This window comes from Manis pentadactyla, chromosome 10 (assembly GCF_030020395.1).
Source record: "Manis pentadactyla isolate mManPen7 chromosome 10, mManPen7.hap1, whole genome shotgun sequence".
In the NCBI taxonomy this organism is placed as follows: domain Eukaryota; kingdom Metazoa; phylum Chordata; class Mammalia; order Pholidota; family Manidae; genus Manis; species Manis pentadactyla.
Window position 1 is genome coordinate 78,341,552 of NC_080028.1, and position 14,453 is coordinate 78,356,004.

Below are 14,453 nucleotides of genomic sequence, written 5' to 3' on the forward strand. Positions count from 1 at the left end.
AAAAGCCCAGGGAGGGCAGCACTACTGCTGGCTCCATTTACAGATGAGACAGCTGAGGCTGGCAGGGGGGTTGTGATGGGTCCAAGATGCCTCCCAAGTCTGTCAGACTCCAAAGCTCACATTTTTAATAATAGTAGAATAATTTGTGTTTACCAATGGGAAACAGAAAATGAGGCTGTACAGCTGGAACTACGATGTGAGCCTCAAAATGTTATCTGGTTGACATTATTTTTCTGACCCTAGTCAGGGACACTGCAACTTTAACCCAGTGGAATAACCACCTGCCTCCTCCGCCGTTCCCCCAACACATCTGGCATCTTCCAAGGCTTGGCTTCAACTTGCCACCAGCTTTGACAGGGAGGGAAGTAACGAGTAAATGAAACTGACTATATTCTTCCCTGCTGGCTGGCAACACACACCACCCATCCCGGGTGAGTGGCCGCCTGCATGGCTGAGAAGGGCAGGGCTGCAGGCTTGTGTGCTTGCCATTGGCACCTGCAAGTCATCTGCCCCACTTCGGACTCAGTGGCTCCTGGCATCTGGCTTGGTAGGCGAGGTGTTTTCTCATGTACTTGTGATTGTTCAGGATAAAGCCTGGGGTAGCCGAGTCCTCAGTAATGAAGAAAGCAAACACAGCATTAGGACTCTGTCAACAAGAGTTTGAAAGAAGGGAACCATCCAGGAAATACAAGTTCACATGCCGTCATCTCCTCTGAAATCCATCTTTGGCTCACTCTGTCCCCAAGAGGAAAGGGAAAGTCCTTCTGCATCAATTATGGAAAGAATTGTCAGGCTCCCAGCAACCCCAGGCAGATTTTCTAGTTGACTGAACACCCTTCCCTTCTGCTTTTTCTTTTTTAATTAAAAAAAAACTATAAAAGCAACAGAACATTTTTGGAAAACAGTTACAAATATTAGAACACAAGCTGAAGAGTACATTCCATTTGAACTTCTTTTACAAGTCCCCGTACTGCCAAGTAGTAGACACTTAATCCCAACCAATCCAGCATCCTCCTCCCCTTTCTCCAGAGTTAAATCTAAATTCTAGAAAGACTAATTTAAAAAAAAATCCCCTTATAAGTCCCACTTCCCCAACAACTATTTTTCCTGGCAATCAATTTGTCCATATACATATGGTGCCAGACATGATGGTTCAATTTAGGATCTTTCCACTTTATGATGGTGTGAAAGCAATGTGCACTCAGTAGAAACCATACTTCGAATTTTGAGTTTGGACTTTTTCCCAGGGCAGTGCTGTGCTGTATAATACTCTCTCATGATGCTGGGCATGGAACCCCAGCTCCCAGTCAGCTCTGCAATCTCCGGGGTTGACTACCAATACACTGACCACCACTCTGCACCCATACAACCACTCTGTTTTTCAATTTACATGAGGTATTCAGAAGTTACATGAGATATTCAACAGTTTATTATAAAATAGGCTTTGTGTAAGGTAGTTTTGACCAATTGTAGGCTAATATAAGCATTCTGAGCATGTTTAAGGTAAGCAAGCCTAAGTTATTATGTTCAGTAGGTTAGGCATATTAAACTCATTTTTAATTTACAATATTTTAAATTTACAATGGGGTAAATCTTTAGAGGAAGTTCTGTCATTATAATCTTGCTTTTATCCAGTAACATTCTATCATAAGCTTTTTTCCATGCTGCTATAAAAAAGTCATTTTCTCGGTGACTTCCCAGCCTGTAATGGCCAGACCACAAAACATCACCCAAGAATTTGCGTTCAAATAAACTACCTGACCCTTTAAAAAAAAAATCATTTTCTCACTTACTGTTTTTTATTATACAAGCAATATGTATTCACTGGAGGAAAGTTACAAACTCAGATAAACTAAAAACAATTCTCTTAATAACCCAAGATCCTTCTACCCAAACATACACACTATAAACATTTTGATTAATCCCATCCACATTTTTTTCCCAGTGCACATAGTTATCTATAAATCTGTAGTTTTTTTTTAAACAAAAATAACCCCATCCTTCTTAACCCCATGCATCATGTGGCTGTGTCCCAGTTTTTTGCATCCTTCTGCTCTGCTGTGTTTTTAGGTTTTCTTACCCTGGGCATCTGTGCCTATGCAGAGAAGCCAGGCAGTGAGGGTTTTATCACCACAAGCTGCAGGTACCTTTCATACCCACCTGTGATACTTGGCCATCAGGTGAACAAGGAAATGACAAACAGGACCCCTCTGGTCCCATGACAAGACATGTCCTCCAAAGCTTTGCATGTGGGCCAAAGGCCAGGTGCAGGCTTGTTACTTCTTTTAAAGGCCATTGAAAAAAAAAAGTGCTCTTCTGGCAGCTACGGCCACATCTGAGGTCTTGGAGTTTGGAGCCTTCCAGGTGAGCTGGCAGGACATGTGTCAGGCTACTCCTGGGACAGAGACTGAGATAATCCTAGACCCAGTAGTGGAGAAACCAACAGAACGGGTTTTGTAAGCACTGCCGTGCACAGCAGCTGGGGGCCGGAGGGTCAGTTCGGCAGGTTGTCTTTGAGCTGCAAGAGGTATTTTATCTAATCTGGTGAGTTTATGAGACAAGTGAAGATATTTGCTGAATCTCTCTCCTTGTGCAGTAGAGATGGTTTTTAGATGGTGCTCAGACAAATGTCTTTCATCTCATTGGTAATTATTTATGTTGAGGTATATTAGAAAATATATATAATTAGTAACATCAAACCTGTGATTTTACAGGCATTCTTGCTTAGGAGAAAACTAAAGTAAGTATTTAAGTAAAAATGAGAGTGAGTCAATGTAAAGAAGGCTATTAAGTCAATAAAAGTATAATTGGTACCCAGATGCAGCCTGAATCATAAAGGCAGCATTCAAGGTCAGCCATTGTGTGTCAAGCAGTTTCTGCTCCCACAGAGTAGAAAGCCAGCCAACCAGACATCTTCAGCTCCAATCCTTGACCTGCCTTCACTACAAAAAGCCTCTGTCTTCAAAGGCAGCTTCTCAGAGCTTCTTCATCACTCTAGTGTGAGTTGGATCAAGAATCCAGAAGGTACTGGACACAAAGAGTCAGCACAGACATTCCATCTGAGTTCCTAAAACCTGGAAGCTGGTCTGGTCTGGTCACTTTTCAACATGGAAGTCCTGTCCTGCAACATTGTAGTAAATGCCTCTGAACTGTGGACCATGGTTTCACCATCGGAGCCATAACTTTGAGTACTTGAGTGTCTATTTTTGAAGTGACATTTTTTAACAGATCTGTGTTTTTGATATTTTCTTTAGACTTTGCATTATCAGGTTGGCATATAAAGGGGTCCAAGGGGTCTTCCAACTATTGTTAATGATCCTGTTTATGTATGTGTGAGTCTTAAAAAGTAAAATAATTCTAGGCTTTTGACTCTAAGCTTTTGACTGGAGCTGGTAAAAGTGACTTTTAAGAAGTAAGTGAGGACAATCACCAGGATCCTCATCCATCTATGCCCTCCAGATGTACCCAAGTTCAAGGGAAGTGCAGAATGAAGTTCCTTATCCCTGTGGCCATTTTGTCTTAGTGATCTTTATAACTTTTACTGTCAAAAAAATGAATTCCCTTATCATTTGTATATCACCACCTAAGAGTTGAGTGTCATTTGTCTGCTTGGTATTATGTTGCATACATCTATTTAAGTAACAGTTCTGTTCATTTTAAATGCTGTGGTTTTCTTTTTGTATTTGGAAAATAAGAATTCATTTTCACTTGCATGGGCCCTTGAAAGTATAAATGCCACTAAGAGCTGATGCACATATGTTGTTATGAACCACACATTGTTCTAAACATCCTCAGAGATACGTGTAATATTGTCCCCAGTATTCAGATGAAGAAATGGAGGCACAAGGATACCAGGTAACTTGCCCAGGGTTGCACAGCACACTTGGATTCAAACCCAAAGCTTGGCTCCAGCACTTAAGTCCCGAGCCACTTCCCTATACAAGGAGTCATGGGTAAGCCTTTCCTGCAAACTCTGTCTTTATAGTATTTTTTTCCTGTCTTGGGGGAATTTTACCCCCACATTCCAGCCAAGAGATAGAAGACCCTTTCTTTGACAATATGGCCCAGCTCAGCCAAATGTTGGTGGCTTGGCTCCAGGCAGAAGCAGGTGTTTGGCAGGACCCTCCTGTAGCCCAGATGACACCTTCGAGTGAATTAGAAAAATGTGTCCCTCTGTGTGGCTGCAGCCCCTGGGGCCCACCACTGGGCAAGGAGATCATGGGCTGGACTTCAGCTTCTACCCTTCTACTCTAACGCCCCACCTACACAGTTACTCTTGGTACCCCCACACACACCGCCCACCATGGTTAGGGAGAAAAGCAGATGTCAACAGCCATGCCTGGGGCCACAGGTGCCTTGTTACCACTGGGAGCATCAGCCCACCGTGAGGTGTTGACAGAGCATCTCCTCCCAAATGCCTCTCTTTTGGACCCTGCAACCTGCTTTTTGTGTAGTGCCTGAGGGGCGAGGGTGTCTGATGTGCTGAGCTCTGAGCAACAGGGCCCCCTGTACTCCAGGCCTCCAGGAAACTGGAGGTGGTGGGAAGCTCAGTTATGGCTTCATGTCTGGAGACCAGACTAAGTTTTCCAAGGACTGTGGGACATATTCTCTGCAAGGTGCAGCATGTACTTTATGTCCAGCAGCAGCTCTAAGAGCTCACCTGGCATCCCAGGACCAGCCAGACTGGCACAGCAGGGCTGCTTCAAGCTGGCAGGTGGGCAGGATCAAGGCTGGCGTAGAGTTGGGGTGAAGATGGTGGTAGATCTCTGCTCCACGTGCTTTGCCCAAATGGCACTCTGGCTTCTGCCAGGGTCACTGCTCTGTTTTTAGCTCTCAGGGGTCATGTTCAGTGCCTGCAATGCTGACCCACCAGGTTCCCCTCCTTTCCCAACACCCCAGATCACAAAGTTCATGTCCTAATTGACCTCTGCAGGAAAAATGGTTTCATTTCACCTGGGGATGAAGGGAGAATGCTGGCACCTGAGTCATCTGCAGGATGTTCTGGGTTTTAAAGAAGGTGCAGGGAGGAGAGTGCATGCGGTGGGGTCCTCGGCCCCCCAGCCTTCCACAGGGAGCCCACACCCCTTCTTTCCCAGGAGTTTACAGTTAGCACAGAAGGAAGGGATTCTGTACTCCAGATCCACGTTCTGCCCTCTCCTCCTGCATCTGTGAGGGCTGGCACAGCTGTGCGGGGCTGTGGGGTAAACCTATAGCACCACAAGGTCTGGTTAAGGAACGGGCTTTATAGGGAAACCCACAAGCCAGAGTCAGCAACACAGAGATGTTTCTGATCTCCCAGGCTGCCCATCACCCTGCAGACAGATATGCAGGGGCCAGGGCACCTGCTGAGGTGGTGAGGGCTTCATTCTAGGGCAAGGACCCCCAGACCATTGGGTCTTCCTTCATATGGGGCAGGAATGGAAAATGGCCTTGTCAGTGGGCAGCATACACAGGATGTGTACATGGCTGCTGGTGCCAGGCAGGCTGGGTTTAGGTGCAGCTCTTTATAGAAGTTGTCTGGGAGGGCCAGTTGCCAGCTATTGGGGATCTTGGAGACTGTGGGATTTCCCTGCCAGAGAAGGACTTAGTCCCACAATAATGACAAGTCATTTCTGCATGAATGACAGTCCCAACACACCAGGATCATCGTAAATAACTCTGTTCCTTGCATAAAATAGTAATAGCAGCCACCATTTAGCAAGACTTACTGTGTGTCAGGCACTGTGCAGGGTGCTTCCCATGCATTACCTCATTGAATCCTGACAATAAGCTATCGGGCAAGTACTACATCCCCATTTTACAGATGAGAAAATTAAGACTTGGAGGGGCTAGGCTATTACTGTCATGGACTGAGGCCCTCCCCTAAGGAAATAGCAAAACCACAACTTGAGTGGAGTCTGGATCCCAAGCCCTGTGCCATCCATCCTCTGATGGGAATGTAAGTCACTTCTGTGTCATTAAGGTCAGACACCCTGGTGACCTATTGACAGCCGTGGGATGCACTCGCCTGTGCTGTGGATGGGAATTCCTCATCACCCTCTGAGTGGGCTTCCTGCCCCATAGAATGAAAGGGTGAGTCCATCATCGCCCCACCACAGAGTGAAACAGCGAGACACCTACCAACATATCCCCACGTTGCCCTGACACCCCCAAAATATGGAGCAGTGACCCCAAAGGACATCTCCATGGGGTGCAGCGTGCCACCACAGGGACAGAGGAGGATGACCCATCCATGGCCCTGCCACTGAGAACTCAGAGGTGACCTCAGCATGACATTGCCATAAGTTCTTAGCAGGTTGGGGCCGGAACAAACGTTCAGGCCCTTCTAAACCAGTCCGACCTTTCTCCTGTCTTGGTGGACAGAGAATGGGCTTATTTGTATCATGCACTACAACAAAGGGACAGAATGGCTTGCGGCTGACAGCAGTGGGGGCGGGTGCTGCCCCCACCCAGCCTGGACACCCAAAGGCCAATATCATTAACACCTGGGCTCACCTCACCCACTCCAGGCACCCCTGTCGGGACTGCTCTGTTCCAAATGCCAACAGCAGGCCTGCCACGCGGCTGCTATTGATTTGCCTCTGTGCTCTTGTGTCCATCCTCCGCACAGCAGCCTTTTGTTCCAGGCCGTGAAGTGGTTTCCAGTTCCTTACTGTGCGCGCATGTGCGCGCGCGCACACACACACACACACACACACACACACACACACACACACATGCGTGCAAGCCCATGCAGGTGAGAAGTGGAACTGTTCAGTCAGAGATGTTCCATTTTAAACGCAATAGGAATTGCCAGGTTACCTTCCAAATGATGGTACCAACTTAAACCATCCCCAAAGCTTGTCCAATACCTGGTGTTACAAACCGTTTTAATCTCTGTGTATCAGATTCTTTTTTGGCCTAACTCTAATCAGCATACATTTTCAAATGTAATTGCTCTTTTTCATATTTTTTTTTCTCTCTCCTAAAGGGCATGTAAGCAACACAAAGGCTGGGGTTTCTTTCTTTTTTTAAAAAATTTACTGATGGATGGTCAGCCCCTAGGACAGTGCTGAGTACACAGTCAGTGCTTAATAAATATTGACTGACTGGGTAAATGAATAGATTAAACTTTAATATGGTCCAAAGATGCAAAGGGAGTAATAAATTTTTTAAGTCTCCTTCTTTGCTTGTGCCCCCAGCTACCGAGTTCTCCCTCTTAATGTTAACTCATGTTCCCACTTTCTAGTGTAACCTTTTGGAGACAGGCCATGTACGCATGACTAAATATTTCTACAGTTGACCCTTGAACAACACAGGGGTTAAGCCTCTCACCCACAAACACTGTACAGTCAAAAACCCACATATAACTTTTGACTCTCCCAAAACTGAACTATTAATAGCCTGCTATTGGCAGGAAGCCTTACCCAGAAGGTAAGCAGTCGAGTAACATCTCTTTTGTATATGTATTATATACTGTATCCTTACAGTAAAGTAGAAAATGTTTTTTTAATTGTTCCAAATCTCCAAAACTTTCTCCAGGATATTTATTGAAAAATATCCACATATAAGTGGACCCATGCAGTTCAAACCCTGTTCCCCTGCTTTTTTTCACACAAATGCATGCAAACTTCATATATTGTTGTGACCTTTCTTTTCTCTCACTTAATGTCTACTTTGGCAGGCTTCCCTGTCTCTGATCAGCTCGAGTAAGACCATTGTGTCTCCCTTCCTAGAGGCCTCTAGGAGGAAATACCTTTTTTATTGCTTCCATTAGTCACACTGAGTTTGGCTTTATGAGAGGACCTTTAGATGTCAGGGAACCACAGCCTTGGACAAATAAGGTGCATATGTGCACATAGAGGAGGCAGCCAGTCCCATTGCTACACAGCAGATTTCTCCAACACCCACTAGAATGGGTACAAGAGATGAGATGTCCTATCAAGTGGGTGGGTGAGAGGTGGCTGGAAGCCAGGTGACATGGTTTCTATTTCCAGATCTGCCTCTGCCTCACTGTGACCCTGGGTAAGTCCCTGTTCTCTAGTTTTGTTCTCCATGAAATGCGTATCCTGCAGATACATGTGGAAAGGCTTGGAAGAAATGATATGCTTCACCCAGGTAGAAAACTTCTTTTTTAATTGAAATATCATTATACAGTCTTAGTGGTTTCAAGTAAACAACACAGTGGTTCAACAGCTCCCCATATGATTAAATCCTCCCACCACTAGTACATTACAATCTGTCAACATAGGAAGATGTTACAGAATCTGGCTATATTCTCCATGCTGTACTACTATCCCTGTGACCATCTTACATTATGATTGAGATTTTTGTGCCCTTTTATCCCCCTCATCCTCCCCATCCACCCATCCCAAACCACCCCACCATGGTAACCACCAGTCACTTCTCAGTGTCTATGAGTCTACTGCTATTTTATTCATTTTGCTTTGTTTTGTTTTTATATTCCACAAATAAGAGGGTCGTATTTGTCTTTCTCTGCCTGGCTTATTTCACTGAACATAATACCCTCCAGGTCTGTCCATGTTGTTGCAAATGGCAAGATATCTTTTTTATGGCTAAATAATATTCCATTGTGTATAAGTACCACATCTTCTTTATCCATTCATCTATTGTTAGACCCTGTGGTTGCTTCTATGTCTTGGCTATTGTAAATAATGTGGCAATAAATGTAGGCACGCATATATCTTTTTAGATCAGGGATTATGTTTTCTTTGGGCTAATTCCTAGAAGTGGAATTACTGGGTCATATGATATTGCTATTTTTAGTTTTTTTGAGGAACCAGTTAGAAAACATTTAACAGAGAATTTCCTGAAAAGTGATAAGCAAGATGATTTTAAGGTCCTCTTTTAGGAGGAACCCTTTTTAAAATAGTGACATTATTTTAAAAACAGGAAAAAATGGCTTAGCACAGATATGGAAGCAACCTAACTGTCCATCAGTAGATGAATGGATAAAGAAGATGTGGTACATATACACAATGGAATATTACTCAGCTATAAGAAAAAAACAGATCCTACCATTTGCAACAACATGGATGGAGCTAGAGGGTATTATGCTCAGTGAAATAAGCCAGGCGGAGAAAGACAAGTACCAAATGATTTCACTCATATGTGGAGTATAAGAACAAAAGAAAACTGAAGGAACAAAACAGCAGCAGAAGCACAGAACCCAAGAATGGACTAACAGTTACCAAAGGGAAAGGGACTGGGGAGGACAGGTGGGAAGGGAGGGATAAGGGTGGGAAAAAAGAAAGGGGGCATTATGATTAGCATGTATAGTGTGGGGGGGGCACGGGGAGGGCTGTGCAACACAGAGAAGACAAGTAGTGATTTTACAGCATCTTACTATGTTGATGGACAGTGACTGTGAACGGATATGTGGGGGGGACTTGGTGAAGGGGAGAGCCTAGAAAACATAATGTCCTTCATGTTATTGTAGATTAATGATACCAAAATAAAACTAATTTAAAAAAAATGGCTTAGCACATCAGACTTATTCACAGCATAGTGTTGTTTAGTATCCATTGTATTGCATGGGACAAGGCTGAATTGTTTTTAAGCAAAAACAGTGAGCTGAGGTGGTGTTGTTACATGTAATGTATAATGATACAATGCTCCACAAGTTTATCAAAAATTGTGAAAGTGATGTGAAAATGGTTCATGTTTGGGAAACATTGAGTTAATTCATATTTGGGGGTATTTTTTTTTCTTTTTTACAACTCTTTAAAAACACACAAACCATTCTTAGCTTGAGGGTCATACAAAAACATGACAGCCTGGCTTTTGCACTGAAATTTGTAGACCTGCAGTAAATAAAGGAGTGTATTGAACATGATAGCTGCCAGGGCCCCCCAAATGGCAGGCAAACTGACCTGAACAGGACCCATTTACTAATAACATTAATATTCTACTGACTCGTTCCCTTTTTTTTGTGTTATTGTGAACTGATGGATTTTTTTTATGCACTTAATATTTCTATTAATTAAAAAATTTTTTTAAGATTCTCAAATTGTCCCATCTTTGCCAGTGAGCACCCCTTCAAGGAATCCTTTAGACCAACCCCAGTGATCTTTGATACCTTCCTTTGCTTTCTGGTGTAAGATATCCCAGGCTCATCTTGTACATTTCCTGCACCAAAATTTGTATCAGCCATTTTTCTAAGAAGGCCTGGATCCTTTTAGTCAGGATTGATATTGAGAGACCAAACTCTGAGTGCCTGATATTCACATAATATTTCCATTTAAATAGAAATAATGTCCAGTGTATGCCCTGGCTGCTGCAAAGATTCTGACTGCTCCCCAAAAACTGTCCTTCACCATTTCCAGCCTGGTACAGTGAGCCCCAACCATGACTCTGACCCTGCTGATATGCACAGGAACAGAAAGTCCATCATGTTCTGGGGCTGCCCTAGCAAAAACAAACATGAAAGATTTTTCAATAACCAGAGTCAAATCCATTTTCAGGTTAACCTTCAATTAACTATAAAAATCCAGCTACCCTGAGCTCTTATTCCCTGATAACCTTGGATAATTAAGATTTTACTGCAAAAATAAAACAGGGGATATTAAAGAAAGCATCTGACCTACAATTTACAGGGGGTCACAAGGTAGGATGGCCGCATAACCAAAGCAAGGAATAAAAAAATGAGCAAAGTGGGCTGAGTGTAAGAAAATAAGGAATGGGGAGAATTGAGGTGGACTGGGGAACACATGCTCCATCCAGTTCTAGCAGGATGTTGCCATGAGGTGCAACTGTCAGATGGTTCTGGTTTTTTCAAAAGATGAAGAAAATCTAGATTTTTAAATGTGAACTCTCAAAGTTTTGAAATGGCAGTGGATTTAAGCATTTTATTAAAACTTTATTTAGATGTAATTACACACAATGAAATACCTCCATTTTAAGTACAGCATTTGATGAGTTTTTACAAAAGTACACATCCAGTTAACCACCATCTCACTCAAGATATAAACTATTTTCATCACCTCCAAAAGATTCCCTTGTGTACCTTTCTAATCAATCCACTGTTCACTCCAGGCCCAGGGAAGCACGGATCTGCTTTCTGTTGCTATAGATTAGTATGTCTTTTCTAGAACTTCGTTTACATGGAATCATATAGTAGTATTTACTCTTCTGTGTCTAACCTCTTTTACTCAGCATGATGTTTTTCATACCTATCTGTGTTGTTGTATCGATAGCTGGTTCCTTTTTTATTTCTGAATAGGTATTCCACTGTATGGATATGCCACAATTTGTTTATTTACTCACCTGTAGGTAGACATTTGAATTGTTTCCAGCTTGGGATTATTAATGAATAAGACTGCTGTGAATATAGAGCTACAAGTCTTTGTGTGAATGTATGTTTTCACTTCTCTTGGATAAATAAAAGTGAAATTGCTACGTCATGTGATGTGTCCATTTAACTTTATGAAAAACTGCCTAACTGTTTTCCAAAGTGACCTTACCATTTTGCATTCCAGCCAGTCATGTAGGAGAGTTCTGATGCTCCGCCTCCTCACAAACTCTGGGGACTGTCAGTCCTTCCAGTGGGTGAGAAATGGTCTCACTGTGGTTTTGATTTGCACTTCCCCAGTGACTAATGATATTAAGCATCTTTTCATGTGCTTATGGACCATTCATATCTCTTCTTTTATGAAGTATCTTTTAAAATCTTTTGCCCATTTTTTTGTTGGATTGTACATGTTATTATTTATTGTAGAATATATAAAGGATATATTCTGTGTACAATTCTGTGTCAGATATAGCATTACAGGTAATTTCTCCTAATGACTTGCTCTTTCATTTTCTTACCAGTGTGTTTGGAAGAGCAGATTTTAATTTTTATGAAGTACAGTTTTTAAGTTTTTTTCTTCTATGATTCCTGACTTTAGTGTCCTATCTAAAAGACATTTGTTTACCACAAGATTGCACAGATTTCCTCCTATCCTTCTGAATGTTTTACCGTTTAGCTCTTGTGGTTACATCTCTGATTCATTTCAAGTTAATTTTTGTGTGTAGTGTGGGGTAGGAGTTGAGATTCACTTTTTCTTATAGGGACATCCATTCCTTCCAGCATCTTTTGTTGAAAAGACTATCCTTCCTGTGTTGAATTAGCTTGGCACAGTTGAAGGTCTATTTATGGACTCTCTCCTATTTCATTGGTTAATATGTCTATAATTACAACTGTAGTACACTGTCCTGATTATTGTACTTTTTATAATAAGTCTTGATATCAGATAATATATGCCTTTCAACTTTGTTCTTCTTTTTCATAAGTGGGTTTTTTTTTCTGTTTTAGTTCTTTTGCTTTTCTTTATAAAGTTGAGAATCAGCTTGCTGATTTTGAACCATCTGCTGGGCTTTTGATTGGGATTGAATTAATTCTAGAGATTAATTTGGGATTGACATTATTAGCAATACTGAGTCTTCTGACCCATGAACATGGTATATCTTTCCATTACTTAGGTTTTCTTGAATTTAAGTAATATTTTTTTAAACAATCACTAAGGGTACCAAGACAACTAAATGGGGAAAGAATAGTCCTGGCATTGGGACAAGTGGATATCCACATGCAAAAGGATGAAGTTGATCCCCTATGTCACACCACATACAAAAATTATTTCAGACTTGATCTAAGACCTAAATATACAAGCTAAAATTATAAAACTCTAAGAATAAATCTTTACGATCTCAGATTAGGCAATAGATTCTTAGATATGACACCATAGAACCAGGAACAAAAGAAACATAGATAAATTGGGCATCATCAAAATTAAGAACTTCTGTGCTTCAAAGGACACCATGAGGAATGTGAAAGACCCACAGGATAGAAGAACATTTTTGAAAATTCTGTATGTGATAAGGGACTTACATAGATTATATAAACAACTCTTACAACTTAATAATAAAAGACAACCGAATTAAAATATGAGCAAAAGCCTGAATAGCTGTTTCTCCAAAGAAGATATATTGGCTATATAATTAATCTATTGGCCAGTAGTACCCGAAGAGATGGTCAACATCATTGGCTATCAGGAAAGTGTAAATCAAAACTAGAATAAGATACTATTTCACACCCACCAGGATGGCTATAATAATTTTTATAAAGGAAAATGGAAGAGGATGTGGAGAAATTGGAAGCCTTATACACTGCTGGTAGAATTGTAAAGTAGTGTAGCCATTTGGAAAATAGTCTGTCAGTTCTTCAAAAGGTTCAACATAGGATTACCATATGACTCAGTGGGTACATCCACTCCTAGGTATATACCCAAGAGAAATGAGAACATATATCCAACACAAAAATTTGTACAAGACTATTCATAGCAGTATTACTAAAAATTGCCAAAAAGTAAAAACAACTGATGGATGGATAAATTAATGTGGTATATCCATACTGTGGAATATTTTTCAGCAATAAAAAGAAATGAAGCACTGATACATGCTACACCATGGATGAACCTTGCAAACATTATGCTAAGTGAAAGAGACCAGTCACAAAAGACCACATAATGTATGGTTCCATTTATTTGAAATGTCCAGATAGGCAAATCTATAGAGACAGAAAATACATCAGTGGTTTCCTGAGGCTGGGGAGGGCAGAGGTAGGAATGGGGAGTGAATGCTAATAGACAGAGTTTTTTGGGGGGAAGGTGAAAATGTTTTAAGCTGATCATAGTGATGGTTGAACAACTCTGTGATTATAATAAAATCCACTGAATTCTATACTTCATATGGATGAGTTGTATGGTGTGTGAATTACATGTCAATAAAGCTGTTATTTTTTAAAGGGAATTATAAAAAAAATACTGTGCTAACAAAGAAAAAAACTTTTGAAAACCCAAAACAACTCCTGGGTCAACTTCTTATTCCAAAGGTTCAGAAAACTGACCATATGGATAACACTCATATGTCTTCTGTCAAACTAGTAAGCAGAGACATGTACTGGCTTCCCAATTATCCTTCCACCAGGAAACTGTGTCAAATCTCAAGAAAAATTTTTCTCTGAAAGTTTCTCTTATAAGAAAACAGAAGCAGCTGTATGTATACAATTATTGTTTTGCATTTGCTAAAGGGAACATGTACTGCAAGCTTGAGGCCAAGGTGTGGATGGCATACATGGATCCCATCTCCACTTTGCTTCTTGAGGTTGGGTTAAGCTGTAAACTTTTCTACACAAGCTGTGTGTCCCTTCTGAACAGAGACCATCTGTCACATGGGGGTGAAATCTGACAGGAACAACATAAAATTGTTTGTAGCATTTATTGATTTTTACTTGGCTAATGGCCCAAGGGAACAAACGAGTTACGAGTTAAGTCGGTACTCAACAAACTTCTGTCATTTGCCTATCATTGGCATAGTTTTTGCTGCATGTAATACTGTTGTTTCCTGAATATTTTTCTTTAAGTGTATGTCTCTCTCTTTTTTTTACCTAAGTATATTTATGAACCTAAATCAAA

At 41.4% G+C, this 14,453-nt stretch overlaps 1 protein-coding gene across 7 annotated transcripts in view; it reads left to right on the plus strand.

Moving 5' to 3' along the window:
* The window catches only part of SCNN1B (sodium channel epithelial 1 subunit beta), a 57,800-nt gene that overhangs the window by 21,603 nt on the left and 21,744 nt on the right, over nucleotides 1-14,453 (plus strand). The window lies entirely within an intron of this gene.